At 49.5% G+C, this 15,288-nt stretch overlaps 1 protein-coding gene across 3 annotated transcripts in view; it reads left to right on the top strand.

The window, feature by feature from the left end:
- The window catches only part of HAO2 (hydroxyacid oxidase 2), a 257,628-nt gene that overhangs the window by 27,207 nt on the left and 215,133 nt on the right, over positions 1 to 15,288 (top strand). The window contains exon 2 of one of the 3 annotated variants that reach the window (XM_069203001.1): positions 15,071 to 15,202. The exons of the other annotated variants lie outside the window; for them this stretch is intronic. The gene's annotated coding sequence lies outside the window, so the exon portion shown is untranslated. The remainder of the gene's footprint in view (positions 1 to 15,070; positions 15,203 to 15,288) is intronic. 3 annotated transcript variants of the gene reach the window in all.

The following is a 15,288-nucleotide window of genomic DNA, read 5'->3' as shown; positions in this document are numbered from 1 at the left end:
GGGTTGGCAGCAGCAGCAGCTGCAGTGAAACCCCAGGAAGGGCAGTTTGGCAGTACCAGGGTCTGTGCTACAGACCACTGGGATCATGGGATTGTGCAAACTATGCCAGGATGGCATAGAGGGGGCAATTCCATGATCATAGACATGTTACATGGCCATATTCGGAGTTACCATTGTGAAGCTACATATAGGTAGTGACCTATATGTAGTGCACGCGTGTAATGGTGTCCCCGCACTCACAAAGTTCAGGGAATTGGCTCTGAACAATGTGGGGGCACCTTGGCTAGTGCCAGGGTGCCCTCACACTAAGTAACTTTGCACCTAACCTTTACCAGGTAAAGGTTAGACATATAGGTGACTTATAAGTTACTTAAGTGCAGTGTAAAATGGCTGTGAAATAACGTGGACGTTATTTCACTCAGGCTGCAGTGGCAGGCCTGTGTAAGAATTGTCAGAGCTCCCTATGGGTGGCAAAAGAAATGCTGCAGCCCATAGGGATCTCCTGGAACCCCAATACCCTGGGTACCTCAGTACCATATACTAGGGAATTATAAGGGTGTTCCAGTAAGCCAATGTAAATTGGTAAAATTGGTCACTAGCCTGTTAGTGACAATTTGAAAGAAATGAGAGAGCATAACCACTGAGGTTCTGGATAGCAGAGCCTCAGTGAGACAGTTAGTCATAACACAGGTAACACAGTCAGGCACACTTATGAGCACTGGGGCCCTGGCTGGCAGGGTCCCAGTGACACATACAACTAAAACAACATATATACAGTGAAAAATGGGGGTAACATGCCAGGCAAGATGGTACTTTCCTACAGGGGGATTCTTCGACTTGCTGATCTGTGTGCTGGGCACTAAACATCCCCACTGGTGAAGCGGTGCTCCCACTTCCCCTACAAATCATTGACCATTACCGCATAGGTTCCTGGAGCCTATGGTCCACGGAGACCCCAAATAATGGGCGCCTTAAATTTAAGAAGCAAAAACCTGAGGGCCCTGCGCAGTCTACCTCGATGGCAGAGGGGAGGGGGGGGATCTAGGCGGCAGCGATCCAGTCCTGGTCGTGGCACTCAGAGCAGGATTTGGGGCCAAGGATGGTCACTTCGACGCCTTCCCCAAAGACTTGAAACTATGATGGTTCAAATAAAGCGCACAACACTCGAGTAAGCGCTGCCGAAGGAAGGATGTCTGGCTCAGGGGATGGCGCTGCCCAGTCACTGCCACACTGGACCCCATGGAGAAGCTGTCAAAAACAATAGCAATGAAGAACGGGGATTGGGGGGCCGGGGGCCTGCGCAATAATCTCTGCATAGTATGAAGCCTGGAATCCACCAACACTGGCCGGCTTCAGCTTTTTGTTGAACAACTTCTGACAGATGTGTTTGGTGCGCAACAATTTTCACCGTACCTTCGTGATTGAATGTGCACACCGCTCGCTTGGCCCAAGGCCACACCCTGGTTGCCCTCCGTGACCCACCATAGCTCACATTTTAAGTTTGAGGGAAAGAGACTCGACCCCGCGAAGGGCCAGGAAAAACGGGCCAGCGACCTGGCAGGGGTCTCCCAGCCCCTGTGTCCAGACTTCACTCTCCTGGTCCAAGAGGCGCCGCAAATTCACAGACGTCAAAAACAGACTCTGGAAACTGGCCCAGATCTGTGACTGGGGGTGAATGTTTGATTGGTTCCGCATTCCGTCCATCCAGTTACGCTATCCCACAGCGTTTGTGTTTTGCTTTGCTTTTGCCGCCCTAAGTGCGCCGGGTATGCCCAGACGTGGGTCCCGGGCTCACTGTGCCACTGGATTCAAGCTAGCCTGGCTGATGAGGGGTGTAACCCCGAAACCGGTCCCAGGATGCTTGTTTCCGGTCCAGGGAGAACCTGGCCTGGCAGTTCGGGCTGGACTGTTCCCATGTGGAACAGGGTCAAGACTTATTTGCATATGGCTGGGTTCAAACTGGGGTGGCATGGTGAGCAAAATAATGGATGGATTAAACCCAGATCTGTGACTGGGGGTGAATGTTTGATTGGTTCCGCATTCCGTCCATCCAGTTACGCTATCCCACAGCGTTTGTGTTTTGCTTTGCTTCCGTTACGGGGTGCCACACCCTGCCGCCTTCAAGTTGGTGTTAGTGGTACATCTCACGCTTGGCACACCGCTGAAAGCACGGGGATTCTGTAAACCTCATCAGAGATCACAGTGCCAACGCCTCACAAGACCCCGCCGGGCGTCCATGCCAGCGCCAGTGAGGATCTCTTCTCAGCTGCATGAAGTTGGCATCTCTGGCATTGAAAATGCCCATGCTGCCTGTAGTGTTGGGGCCCTAGGCCCCCATGCTACTAAAAGGATAGGACACAGACACAGTTTCTTGGTGGGTGGAACTGGCCCTGGGCACGTGCACCCGGCCCTTTTTATTGCCAGGGTCACCTGACCGGTGACGCCTGTGTTGGGTGGGTGTGGGGTGTATGTGGGAGGCCAGCCCTCAGCAGAGAGGCTGGCCAAACATTAGAACGTGTCCAGCAGGTCACTACACTGTCTACGGGCGCTGTTTCCGACTTCCATGTACAGTCCTCTGCGGGTTGTTGGTGCCCACCCCCTCTAGCGGAGTCTCTATCCAGACAGCACTCTTCATGTGCTCCTTGACGCAGAGGGGCCCGTCGAGGCGCTACCACCCCGAGCGGTATACACATGCATATAAAAAATGTTTTTTTTTTTTGTTTGATAGGGATCATCAAAAGGGGATATACGGGGTCCCTTAACACCAGTTTTTTTTTTTTTTTTTTTTGGGGGGGGGTGTTTGTTACAATCACCGTTTGCATTACTGACTGTTAGACGTGTCGCTCTCACTGTTCCTCAAAGAGCCGCTAATGTCTCAATTTGATTTCTCATATTACCAGGTCCCCTTGTTACTGAAACACAAGATCTCCCCTTAGGTTTATATCCTGGAATATAGGAGGTCATAGTGACCGCCGTAAAGGTGAACAGGTTCCCCACTCTGTCAGCAGACACGGAGCGCAGATTGTCCCCCTCCAGGAGACCCCGTGCCCCCTGGTGGGACGCATACCTTGGCCTCAACCTCCCCCGTTTAGACGCGCCGGCACTGTCACAGAGGGAGATACCTATCGGTGACGGGTCCTCCGGCACGACATTCAGGGCCTCTAGCCAATATCTATGCACCCAGCGTTGAGTCCCCAGACTCCTTTCAAACCTTTTCCACCCAGATTGGATGCCTGGACGTTGACCACATTATCATAGCTGGGGATTATAATCTACTCATGGACCCCGCAATTGACACCACACCTCTACGCCCCCTCTGCCCATCAACTAAGCCACAATCGCTAACTATCCTTAAACATCTGCAATACCTATCTCCTGCATGATGACTGGTATACCAAGCAATGTGTAAAGTACCAACACACACAGTAACTCAGAGAAAACACTACAAAATGACACAACACAGGTTTAGAAAAATAGGTAATATTTATCTAAACAAAACAAGACCAAATCAACAAAAAACCAATATACACAAGTCAAGATATATATTTTAAAAATAATAAGATCCTTAAAAGAACTGAGGGAATGCTCTTATTCTACAAAAGTACCTGGGTAGCGTCCAAATAAAGCTGCCCAGGTGTGTGTGCGTCGAAAAAGGCCAGCAATGCATCGACTTCTCACTTGCAAGTGAGACTGTGCATTCTTCCTCCTCCGGTCGGGTCAGCGTGCATCGTTTCTTCTCTCCCGCAAGAGAGCAATGTGTCAATCCCGGACGAGCATCTCGGGTCGGGGCAAGCTTTGCGTTGATTTTCCGCACCCAGTGATGTCGCATTGAAATCTGGTTGCACAGTGTCAAGAAACCGCACAGCGAGGGGGCTTGTGTTGTTAACAGCACCTGCTGCGGGTGTTGCGCCTCGTTCTTCCAGCCGCGTTGAGTCGATCTCCCAGCTGTGATGCAGATGGAGTGTTGATTTTACCCACGAGGCCGGCAGCACTTCGTTTATCAGCCGCAGGGCAGGTGGTGTGTCTAAAGTTTCCCCGCACTGTGGTCTTTGCGTGGATTTCTGTCCTTTTCCACCAGCTTCACCTTACAAGGGCCCAGAGACAGGTTAGGGCACCACTTGGCAGGCAGGACTCTCAGCAGAAAGTCCAGGTGCTGCAGTGAGAGGTCTTTGCAGTCCCTGAGACTTCAACAACAGGAGACAAGCTCAGTTTCAAGCCTTTGGAGATTCTTCACCAGTGGGAAGTTACACAAAAGTCAGTCTTTGTCCTGTGTCAGGTAGAAGCAGCTACTGCAGGCCAACCCCGCAAAGCAGTCACAGGCAAAGGGGCAGTACTCCTCCTCCAGCTTCAAAGCTCTTCTTGGCAGAGGTTCCTCTTGGCTCCAGAAGTAATCTGATTTTCAGGGGTTTTAGATCCTCTTCTTATACCTCTTTCTGCCTTTGAAGTAGGCCTATTTCTCTGAACTCACAATTTAAAAATAAATGTTTTAGTGAAGTTGGTTTTTAAATTGTCTGTTTGAAAATACCACTTTTAGAAAGTGAGCATTTTCTTGCTTAAACCATTCTGTGACTCTGCCTGTTTTGGGTTCCCTGTCTGGGTCAGTTTGACAGTTGGGCTGTTCACACCTCTCCTCTAGACAGTGACACAAAGGGAGCTGGGGTGTAGCCTGCATATCCCGATGAGCCATCTGAGCTAGAGAGGAGGGAGGAGTGGTTGTTCACACCTGAAAAGACTGTGCCTGCCCTCACACAATGCAGTCTCTGACCCCCTGGTGTGCGTCTGGGGCCTGGCCTGAACAAGGAAGGATCTTGAAAACACTTGAGACTTTGCTTTGAAGTTTGTCAACTTCAAAGGCAGAACTGGGTATAAGAAGAAGACCCAAACCCCAGACTTTTAGAATCTTTCTGTAATCAAGAGGAACCTCTGCCCAGGAGAAGAGCTGAACTGCTGGAGGAGGAGTACTGTTCCTTTGCTGTGTTGCTTTGCTGGACTGGCCTGCAGTTGCTCCTTCTGCCTGAAAAGAGTGCAAAGAGTGAACTTGAGTGTCCTGCTTGAGAAAGTTCTCCAAGGGCTTGGAGTACAGCTTGCCTCCGGTTGGAAGTCTCAGGGACACCAAAGACTTCAGTTTCCTTGACCTGAAGCACTGGGAACTGTGTGTTTTGTGCTGCTCAAGAGGAGAAACCACTGTGACGCTGCCAACGACGCTGCTGGCCTGCACCATGACCTGCCGATGCCACACGGAGTCGCATTGTCCCGCTTCGCACCGTGACCCTGGTCTCCCCGACGCCGTCATCGGACGACTTCACCGAGCTGCTGCTTGCACTGCGACCTGTGGGTCTCGCACTCCGGCATCACCTGCTCACACCACAGCCTGGGCATCCCCGGCGATGCCGCTGCTGCTGACACCGGTGCCGCTGCCTACACCGTGGCCTGTGGACACTGCTCGTGAGGTACACGAAGCACCGTCCTGTCCCGCACCAGAGCCCGGGTCTACTGACGCCAACACCATCGACTCCTGTGTCGTCCCCAGGCATCCTGACTGCACCGTGGCCTGAGGACACCGCACTTGAGGGTCACGAAGCACCGTCCCATCTCGCACCGCTGGCTTGGGCCTCCCAATGACAGCGCTTCAGCAACGACATGCTGCTGCCTGCACCGTGACCTGTGGACACCGTACGTCGCACCGCCCCGCTTCACACAGCAGCCCTGGTCTCACCGCCACCGCTGGATGCCGTCACCGAGCCGCTGCCTGCACCTTGACCTGTGGGCACCGCACGTGGCATCATCCCGCTTCACACTGCAGCCCCAACGCTATCAACGCCGGTGCACCTGACTTCATCAGCCTGGAGTTTGTTCTGCAATGCGCGTGACCTCAAGGGCCCGACAACTCCTGCACCGACTCCGGAACCGACGCCGCTCTCCGGAACTCACCGCGAGGATCACGGCGCCCTGCAAATCCAAGGTACTGTTTGTGGGTCTTCCCGACACCGTAGCTGACCCGCAACGCCGCAGCCGGCCTGAACTATTGGTTTTGCTGATGTTGATGCCGTGATAGTCCCAAGTGGAGTTATTGACTTCAATGAACTGCATTTTTAAGTAAATCTTGCAGAATTCATATTTTTATTACTGTATGTTGGATTTTTATTGTATTTGGTCTTGTTTTATATAGATAAATTTTGACTATTTTTTAAAAACTGGTGTGGTGTCCTTTTGCAATGTTTTCACTTATTACTGTGTGTTATGTGCAAATGCTTTACAAATTGCTTCTGAGATAAGCCTGACTGCTCGTGCCAAGTTACCAAGGGGGTTAGCAGTGGTCATCTGAGCAGGTATCTCCCTTATCCTGACTAAGGTGAGGGTCCCTACTTGGACAGGGTGCAAACCGACTGCCAACTAGAGACCCCATTTCTAACATATACCCAATTACCCACTCCCCAAGTAGTGGATGATGCCATTACCCTGTCAAACTGCTTAGACAATGTGCCAATGGTTTGGCTCACCACTCCGCTACAACAATTTCTTAATTAACCACTTTCCTCGACGATCACTCAAACAATAGACTCTTTGAATGGCTCTAAAGCCCCTGGTCTTGATGGTTTTACCAGAGAATTCTATAAGTGATTTAAACACCTCGTAGCCCCCAGACTACTAGCAGTATTTGAGGAATCCCTAAAACTGGGAGTACTTCCCCTGACCATGTGTGAAGCAGTAAATAACACTCCTTCCTAAACCTGGAAAGACCCCTTGCTTTGTGGCTCCTACCGACCGCTATCACTGTTAAATGTTTATAACAAAATCTTAGCGAAATGCGGCTCTCATTATTAATGGATCAAATCATATACCCTGCACAATCTGGTTTTATCCTTCATCATTCAACTGCGCTGCCATGGCCATCCTAGCTGCCGAAAAGGCATTTGATTCTTTAGAATGGCTTTTCTTATGTGTTGTGATTCATAAATTAGGCATACCGCATAGGTTTTCCTCCCTGATAAACTTCCTTTATGCCCACCCCACGGCACGTATCAAAGTAAACGGCTCTATCGCTGATCCCTTTTCTATATTGAGAAGTACCCGGCAGGGTTGCATCTCTCACCACTGCTTTTGTCATAGTCCTAGATTCCCTAGTCCAACACCTTATTCTTGACCACTCTTATCGCGGTCTTCAGTTTCAACCGGGACCCTTACTTGTTACCCTCTATGCAGATGATATCCTACTTTCTATTCGTAAGCCTGAAGAAAATCTTACCCTTCTTCTACAAGAGGTGATGAGGTTTGGAACCTTGTCCGGTTTTAGGATTAATTGGTCCAAGTTGGAACTATTCCCCGTCACCCCAATACTCGGAATGTCCAGAGTGATTATCCCCTGACATGGTACGATTAGTCCCTGAAATATTTGGGTATCATCATACATAAAGATAAAGTACTGCAATTAAATTGTGGTCCTGTAATGGACACGTTGTCGATGCAAACTGAGAGATGGAATAAACTACCTCTCTCTATGGCTCGCAGGATCGCCACTATTAAGATGGTGGTTCTCCCCCGGTTTCTTAATTTGTTTCATTAATATTCAAATCCCCCTTTCTAACACTTTCTTCCTTACATTTCATAGTCTACTTACTAAACTCGTCTGGGCCGGCCGGAGACTGCAAATCAAATGAAAAACATTAGTGCTGCCCTACGAGAGAGCTGGATTTGGAGTACCACACTTTCAACTATACTACCTGGCCGCCCAGTGCCAATATACGCATTCTTGGTATCACATGGATGCTCGACTGATATACTCCAAACCCAAGATGGATCTCGTGGCACTGACCCCACTGGCTTCATTACTGTCCTGGGGGATCCCCCTAGATCCTGAGGACATTCAAACCCTATCTACCATTTGTTGGGCATGGAGGAAGCTTCAAAGGCTCCTGGGTGGATCTCTCATTTATTCACATGCATTGACTCACGCAAACAACACATGGCTCCCTATCAAATGTGAAAACCTGGTAAATGCACACTCTGGTGATATGGCCTCGTAACGTTTGCTGACATCTTCCCTAATGGACATGCCCTCCACAGATGCTCATTTATAGCAGTGTGACACTGTTGGCATTTTATCTTATATCGTCTTCATAAAGTGTTGAGAGCCACTGTGCCTACTTATCTGATAGCTCCAGATGACTTTCAGCCTTGGATGCGTATAGTAACGGATGCAGACTGTGCACATCAGATCTCTCGTTTGTATGGTGCCAGAGTTGCGATGTTTCCAGGACAGGATCATAAATTCAGATCATACGTAAGAAAGAGTTTTCCCTGTGTTCCTGGCAATAACAGTACAAGAACACACATTTTCCACAAAGGTTCTTTCGACCACTTGAACATTTAGTCAATCACAATTTAAGCAATCTTTTGTGCACCCCCCTCACCCACAACACACCAAATGAAACTGAAATATCCAGAGCAACCTTGGCCCATGGTACCACTGGTGCAATAATGGACATGATAGGCAATGGTATTGTCAAGACATGCATGATCCATGATCTCCTACATGTCACTCAGCTGCAATGGGACGACAGTAGGTCCCTGATGAGCAAGGTTATCACCCTGCTTCGCCGTTTCTCCAGTACTATCTGCCGACCACCGTGTTTCATAAGTCTACCATTGTAGGTTAATTCCTCTAGCACATCTCCAAAGAGGACCACCTCATTCCATCTCATTACTCAACAACTTCTTCTGGGGCTGCCTTTTCACAATATACTCTGCAACACTCCTTAAGACAGCATCATCTTCCAGACGTTTCCGCTATTCATCCTCACATAATGCTCTAGTCCTCTCCCTAACCACCTGGCTCACCCCACACACCATTTCCACGTCTTCACCATTTTCACCGTCAGCCAACTCTCCACTCAGTGGCTGCCTGGACAGGAAATTCGCATCAACATTTCCAGTGCCTGAAACATATTCTGGCCTGGATTTAAACTGTTGGGGATGATAATGCCACCTGGCTATAGGTGGAGTAGAGATTCCTTGTCTTTGGGGGTTAAGTCATTGAGGGGCTTATGGCCTGTCTGCAAAGATCTTCTAGAACTCTACACAAAATTGTTAAAGTATTGAACACCCCTCCATAATGCCAGAGCCTCTTTTTCTACTGTTCTGGACATTGTTTCAGCTGTACACATAGATATAGAAGTGAGTAGAACTATTTCTTCATTGCATTTTCTTCTCTTTAGAAGAAAAATTGCCCTCTACACTGGTTCCTGGCATCAGTCATCATTACATGACTGGTATCAACAGTTTCAGTGGTTGGAACTTATGTCTTGTTTGATTTGAGAAAATGCAGTTTCGAACGCCACTGCACCTGTGCCAAAATTGAAATTACACTGGCATAATCCACATATCTTCAGGAAGTTCATGTTATGCTTGTTATGACGTGCTAGTTAAGGATGAAGAAGGGACAGCAGTTTAGTGATGAGAAGAACAAGGCAGGTGTAGGAGGCTGGACTGGCTTGTAGTGAGTACCAAGGGGTACTTACACCTTGCACCAGGCCCAGGTATCCCTTATTAGTGTATAGGGTGTCTAGCAGCTTAGGCTGATAGAAAAGGTAGCTTAGCAGAGCAGCTTAGGCTGAACTAGGAGACGAGTGAAGCTCCTACAGTACCACTAGTGTCACATGCACAATATCATAAGAAAACACAATACACAGATATACTAAAAATAAAGGTACTTTATTTTTATGACAATATGCCAAAAGTATCTCAGTGAGTACCCTCAGTATGAGGATAGCAAATATACACAAGATATATGTACACAATACCAAAATATGCAGTAATAGCAATAGAAAACAGTGCAAACAATGTATAGTCACAATAGAATGCAATGGGGGCACATAGGGATAGGGGCAACACAAACAATATACTCTAGAAGTGGAATGCGAACCACGAATGGACCCCAAACCTATGTGACCTTGTAGAGGGTCGCTGGGACTGTAAGAAAACAGTGAGGGTTAGAAAAATAGCCCACCCCAAGACCCTGAAAAGTGGGTGCAAAGTGCACCTAAATTCCCCAAAGAGCACAGAAGTCGTGTTAGGGAAATTCTGCCAGAAACAACAACACCAGCAATGCAACAACGATGGATTTCCTGACGAGAGTACCTGTGGAACAAGGGGACCAAGTCCAAGAGTCACGATCAAGTCGGGAGTGGGCAGATGCCCAGGAAATGCCAGCTGTGGGTGCAAAGAAGCTGCCACTGGATGGTAGAAGCTGTGGATTCTGCAAGAACGACAAGGGCTAGAAACTTCCCCTTTGGAGGATGGATGTCCCACATCGTGAAGAGTCGTGCAGAAGTGTTTCCATGCAGAAAGACTGCCAACAAGCCTTGCTAGCTGCAAAGGTCATGGTTAGGGTTTTTGGATGCTGCTGTGGCCCAGGAAGGACCAGGATGTCGCCAATTGCGTGAGGAGACAGAGGGGGCATCCAGCAAGACAAAGAGCCCACTCAGAAGCAAGCAGCACCCGCAGAAGTGCCACAACAGGCACTACGAAGTGGAGTGAACCGGAGCTCACCCGAAGTTGCACAAGAGGGTCCCACGAAGCCGGAGGACAACTCAGGAGGTCGTGCAATGCAGGTTAGAGTGCCCGGGACCCAGGCTTGGCTGTGCACAAAGGAAATCCTCGAAAAGTGCACAGGAGCTGGAGTAGCTGCAAAACACGCAGTTCCCAGCAATGCAGTCTAGCGTGGGGAGGCAAGGACTTACCTCCACCAAACTTGGACTGAAGAGTCACTGGACTGTGGGAGTCACTTGGACAGAGTTGCTGAGTTCAAGGGACCTCGCTCGTCGTCCTGAGAGGAGACCCAGAGGACCGGTGATGCAGTTCTTTGGTGCCTGCGGTTGCAGGGGGAAGATTCCGTCGACCCACAGGAGATTTCTTCGGAGCTTCTAGTGCAGAGAGGAGGCAGACTACCCCCACAGCATGCACCACCAGGAAAACAGTCGAGAAGGCGGCTGGATCAGCATTACAAGGTCGCAGTAGTCGTCTTTGCTACTTTGTTGCAGTGTTGCAGGCTTCCAGCGCGGTCAGCAGTCGATTCCTTGGCAGAAGGTGAAGAGAGAGATGCAGAGGAACTCTGATGAGCTCTTGCATTCGTTATCTAAAGAATTCCCCAAAGCAGAGACCCTAAATAGCCAGAAAAGGAGGTTTGGCTACCTAGGTGAGAGGATAGGCTAGCAACACAGGTAAGAGTCTATCAGAAGGAGTCTTTGACATCACCTGCTGGCCCTGGCCACTCAGAGCAGTCCAGTGTGCCAGCAGCACCTCTGTTTCCAAGATGGCAGAGGTCTGGAGGAGCTCTGGGCACCTCCCAGGGGAGGTGCAGGTCAGGGGAGTGGTCACTCCCCTTTCCTTTGTCCAGTTTCACGCCAGAGCAGGGCTGGGGGATCCCTGAACCGGTGTAGACTGGCCTATGCAGAAATGGGCACCATCTGTGCCCATGAAAGCATTTTCAGAGGCTGGGGGAGGCTACTCCTCCCGTTCCTTAACACCTTTTTCCAAAGGGAAAGGGTATAACACCCTCTCTCTGAGGAAGTCCTTTGTTCTGCCTTCCTGGGCCAAGCCTGGCTGGACCCCAGGAGGGCAGAAACCTGTCTGAGGGGTTGGCAGCAGCAGCAGCTGCAGTGAAACCCCTGAAAAGGCAGTTTGGCAGTACCCGGGTCTGTGCTAGAGACCCGGGGAATCATGGGATTGTCTCCCCAATACCAGGATGGCATTGGGGGGGCAATTCCATGATCTTAGACATGTTACATGGCCATGTTCGGAGTTACCATTGTGAAGCTACACATAGGTAGTGACCTATGTGTAGTGCACGCGTGTAATGGTGTCCCCGCACTCACAAAGTCCGGGGAATTTGCCCTGAACAATGTGGGGGCACCTTGGCTAGTGCCAGGGTGCCCACACACTAAGTAACTTAGCACCCAACCTTTACCAGGTAAAGGTTAGACATATAGGTGACTTATAAGTTACTTAAGTGCAGTGGTAAATGGCTGTGAAATAACGTGGACGTTATTTCACTCAGGCTGTAGTGGCAGGCCTGTGTAAGAATTGTCAGATCTCCCTATGGGTGGCACAAGAAATGCTGCAGCCCATAGGGATCTCCTGGAACCCCAATAGCCTGGGTACCTCAGTACCATATACTAGGGGATTATAAAGGTGTTCCAGTATGCCAATGTGAATTGGTGAAATTGGTCACTAGCCTGTTAGTGATAATTTGTAAAGAGAGAGCATAACCACTGAGGTTCTGGTTAGCAGAGCCTCAGTGAGACAGTTAGTCACTACACAGGTAACACATACATGCACACCTATGAGCACTGGGGCCCTGGGTTACCAGGGTCCCAGTGACACATACATATAGGTCACAACCTTATGAGCACTGGGGCCCTGACTAGCAGGGTCCCAGTGACACATAACAAACACACTGAAAACATAGGGTTTTCACTATGAGCACTGGGCCCTGGCTGGCAGGATCCCAGTGAGACAGTGAAAACACCCTGACATACACTCACAAACAGGCCAAAAGTGGGGGTAACAAGGCTAGAAAGAGGCGACTTCCTCACAGCAGGGGCCAATGATGTGTTAGTAGGTAAAGTGAAGAAGTATATTGAGGAAGATGGTAATGTAAGCGTTATGGAAATACCTATATGTAGATTCACAATGGTAACTCCAAATATGGCCATGTAACATGTCTAAAATCATGGATTTGTCCCCCCCATTCCAAATCTGGTAATGGGGAGCCAATTCCATGCATCATGGGGGGCTCCACCATGGACCCCCAGTACTGCCAAACCATCTCTCTGAGGCTTGCACTGCAGCTACAGCTGCTGCCGCCTCACAGACAGGGTTCTGCCCTCCTGGGGTCTGAGCAGCTCAGTCCCAGGAAGGCAGAACAAAGCATTTCCTCTGAGAGAGGGTGTTACACCCTCTCCCTTTGGAAATAGGTGTTACAGGCTGGGGAGGGTTAGCCTCCCCCAGCCTCTGGAAATGCTTTGATAGGCACAGATGATGCCCTCCTTACATAAGCCAGTCTACACCGGTTCAGGGATCCCCCAGCCCTTGCTCTGGCGCAAAACTGGACAAAAGAAAAGGGAGTGACCACTCCCCTGTCCATCACCACCCCAGGGGTGGTGCCCAGAGCTCCTCCAGTGTGTTCTAGACTTCAGCCATCTTGCTTTGCAAGGTGTGGGGGAAATCTGGAGGGCTCGGAGTGGCCAGTGCCAGCGGGTGACGTCAGAGACCCCTCAAGATGGGTCCATAACTGATAAGGTAGCCAATCCCCCTTTCAGGGCTATTTAGGGTCTCCTGTGGGTTCTCTTCAGATTCTGCTTGCAATTTTACTTCAGGAATCCTCTGCAACAACTTCAGATTCTTCTGACCTCGGATCAACCACAGCCTGCTCCAAGAAACGCTGTAACTGCAACAAAGTATCTACAAGAGACACTTTTCTTCAGCAACCTCAGCTCCAAGTCAGCAACGGCAACAGTTTCCATGGTGTGCACGCTCTGGGGACTCCCTGTCTTCATCCTGCACCAGAAGGACTGTAGAAATCTCCCGTGGAGGGACAGAGTCACTCCCCTGCTCCAAGCAGGCACCTTCTAAGATGACGAACGGTACCCTGGTACTCCCCTCACAGCGACGAGTGTGCTCCTAATGACACAGAGGGTGGACATAATTGACATGGACTGTCCTGAGATCCTGCTGATGCAATTTGGAGGAGGTAAGACCTTGCCTTCCCTGAGAGCGATGATACCCCTGTGTACCGCGTCTTCTTTAACTCCTGAGGCCTCTGTGCACTCTTTGAAAAATTCCTTCGCTGAGTTGTTCTCTGGCGGCGTGGGACCTTCCTTTGTTGTGCTGCATCAACCGCGTTTTGCAACTCCTTTGTCCCCGTGTCCTTGGACCTCCAGAGGTGCTGGCTGGCATCCTGAGGGCTCTCTAAAGCGCTGAGAGTCCCCTCTTCCTCCTCACACAGAGTTGAGGCCCCCAGGTCCCTCCTGGGTCCATCCAGCGCCATTTTGACACAAAACGTACTTTTGTCATAACCAAAGCTTGTTGGCGACTCCCAACACAAAATCATGTCTGCAACGATCTTCACGCCATGGGACATCTTTTGCATCATGCAAGAACCCGCTGCTATCTTCCTAGGGTGCATTTCTGCAGTCTTCGACTAACCGTGGACTCTTCCTTTGCACCCTCTTCCGGGTTGGCAGGGAGTCGTGTCCTTCCTGGGACTTCTTTCGACTTTTGGACTTGGTCCCCTTCCTCTGCAGGTCTTCAGGTCCAAAAATCCAGCAGTTGTTCTTTGCAGACTTGGTTCATTACTGCAATAATCCGTATCACGAGGTGTAGTGTGTCCTAAGGAAACTTGCAGTACTTTACTCCTGCTTTTCTGGGCTCTGGGGTGGGGTAATTTACTTACCTTTACTGTATTCTTACTCTCCCAGCAGTTCTGCACACACTACACTTTTCTAGAGGGGAATTTGTGATTTGCATTCCACTTTCTTAGCATATGGTTTGTGTTGCCCCTAGACCTATTTTCTCTCATTGCAATCTATAGCATTTCCTAATGCTTGCATTGTTCTATTACTATTTAGTTGTCTAATTTTGGTGTCTAGTGTATATATTGTGTATAATACTTACCTCTAGAAGGAGTATTGTCTCTAAGATATTTTTGGTACTGTGTCACTCAAATGGTACTGTGTCACTCAAATACCTTTATTTTTGGTAACACTGAGTATTGTCTTTACTTGTGTATAAATACTGTGTAACTATAAGTGGTATTGCATGAGCTTTGCATGTCTCCTAGTTCAGCCTAAGCTGCTCTGCTATAGTTACCTCTATCAGCCTAAGCTGCTAGAACACTACTAATCTACTAATAAGGGATAACTGGACCTGGTATGAGGTGTAAGTACCCAAGGTAACAACTACAAACCAGGCCAGCTTCCTACACATCCTCTGAGGGCTGCTTGCCTTCACCCTGCACCAGAAGAACTGAAGGAATCTCACGTGGAGTGACAAAGTCAATTCTCTGTTCCAGCAGGCACCCTCTGCAGCGACGACTGGTGGAGTGGGTCCCCTCTCCAGATGACGAGCGTGGATCTAGCAACACAGGTGGTGGACTAAACTGACTCTGACATTCTCAAGGTTCAGCTGTCCAACTTTGGTGGAGGTAAGAGCTTGCCTCCCCACGCAACACAGTACCCCAGTGCTCTGTGTGATTTGCAGTTACCAAGGCTTGTTTGCACCTTCCAAGAA

This window comes from Pleurodeles waltl, chromosome 8, assembly GCF_031143425.1.
Source record: "Pleurodeles waltl isolate 20211129_DDA chromosome 8, aPleWal1.hap1.20221129, whole genome shotgun sequence".
In the NCBI taxonomy this organism is placed as follows: domain Eukaryota; kingdom Metazoa; phylum Chordata; class Amphibia; order Caudata; family Salamandridae; genus Pleurodeles; species Pleurodeles waltl.
This window is presented reverse-complemented; position numbering and strand designations above follow the sequence as displayed.